This window comes from Cyprinodon tularosa, unplaced genomic scaffold (genome assembly GCF_016077235.1).
Source record: "Cyprinodon tularosa strain WSP-4 unplaced genomic scaffold, ASM1607723v1 ctg271, whole genome shotgun sequence".
Classification (NCBI taxonomy): domain Eukaryota; kingdom Metazoa; phylum Chordata; class Actinopteri; order Cyprinodontiformes; family Cyprinodontidae; genus Cyprinodon; species Cyprinodon tularosa.
The window spans coordinates 327,667-329,519 of NW_024038976.1; the positions used below are offsets into that span (position 1 = coordinate 327,667).

Here is a 1,853-nt window from a genome sequence, read left to right on the forward strand (position 1 = left end):
AATCCAGGCAGTGCACAGATTTGTCTGCCTGGTCTTACAGTATTGAGTGACTGCTCTATCGACCAGTAGCTGGTGCTTGGCTCCACTGGTGTTACTGCCTATTCCCTTCTGGGAAGAGTGCATGTATTGAGCCATGTGCCTACTCATCTTAGCCGCAATGATGCCTGACAGGAGCTTCCATGCACTGGCGTGTTCAGGGAGTGGCCTTGGGTGGCACAGGCCACCCCTAAAATCTGATTGGCCACCCCAAGTGCCACCCCAAAATTTTAAAATATGATTGGCTATATGCCCAGTCAGAGGCGGGCCACTGCGCTGAACGTAAAATGCGCTCTTGTTTTGATTTTAAGTTGAAGAAGACGCGAAGAAGACGTTGATGAAGCTACAGGTGAAAACATTCTCCAGTCTATCAGAAAGCAGCACGTCTCTGGCGCGACGTTGTGAAATATGTGAGTAGCCTACATTTTACTACACTTACTGTGCCTGTAGTTAGAAGCTGTAACGGTAATAAGCTAAACATGTACCCTGTCTTGTTTTATTTGTTTTATTGTAATTGGCACACGGCTGTCGTCTCCTCATCTCGTTAGAAAACACTGTTTTGACTGTCAACGATGCTAACGCTAACATTTAGCTATTCTGTACTGAGTAAAACTGTTGTATTAGACCCCTATAACATCATTTACATTTCATTTTCATTCTTGTGTGTGCACAATTATTTATTGTACAACATATAAGAATGTCGTGCATTATGGGACTATTACAGTATGAAAAGAAGTCAGAATATTAAAGATTTCTTCACAAGGAAGAAATCTAAGACAGAGCCAGAGCAGGGGCAGAGCAGTCAGTCACAGGATGAGAGCCAGCCTTCAGCCTCAGCTGTACACATTGGTATGTGAAATCCTGATAGTTCACGTTTGTTCTCATGTTTGAACTTACTAATTTGGTTTGATTGTACCATAACTTACCATACCTTAGGAAAGGCTGATTGTATTATCATTCTAATCACAGCTTATGTATTATTATAGAGTCACCCTCAACATCACATACACATCAGGGTATGTATGAATTTACCTTCTTTAAAACATTATGTGCATTGATTCGAACTGAGATATTTCAAATATACTACAGTGTCATATACTGCCATTAAGTGTGTAGACAATTTTTAAACAATACTGGTGTGAAAAGCCGAAATGTGACTATTTGAATCATAATGAACTGATAAAATCTCTGTATTGCTACAGGTGTGTCCAGGGTTGAGGTTCTTGCAGGCCATCCACAGGAGGATAGTGGTGTGGGAGCCTCTTATAGCCAGCCGGGACCTATTGGTATGTCTTAACAATTAATTTTTCATATGAAGTATAATATACTTAGGCACATTTTCATTCTAATGACAACCTATGTGTTATTGCAGAATCAGGTGAAGATTCTTGTGATGAGGGCCCTTCACCATCACACATGCAGCATAGTATGTATGCTTTACCTTTTTTTTTAATTAACATCACAGTATCTGCTTTTATTTAGATCAGGATACCAATAATACTGGTGTTTAAAAACTTTATAGGTGGACTGGGTTTTTTTTTTTTTATGTGCATTGTTTACTTATGTTGGCATGGTAAGGTAAGCTATATTTGTTTTGTACAGTCTGTACCTCTACCAAGTTTTGCACAGTTTCATCAAGCAAATATCAATATATATATATATATATATATATATATACCAAAGTCTAGGTGTGGGTGTGTATTTTCTTGTGTGCATGTGTGCGTGCATATGTGAGTGTATATGTCTGTGCGCAGGCGGTCCTGCTCATACTTCATGCCACCCCTGCATATGTCAGTGCCCCACTGGTGCCACCCTCT

General features: G+C 39.9%; 1 long non-coding RNA gene across 1 annotated transcript; it reads left to right on the top strand.

Annotated features, from left to right (window-relative positions):
* Positions 1–352: 352 nt before the first annotated feature.
* LOC119786418 lies at positions 353–1,509 on the top strand. Its single transcript, XR_005281182.1, has 4 exons — positions 353–446; positions 1,023–1,052; positions 1,239–1,322; positions 1,409–1,509. It is a non-coding gene; the product is annotated as an uncharacterized LOC119786418 (long non-coding RNA).
* The last annotated feature ends 344 nt before the right edge of the window (positions 1,510–1,853 follow it).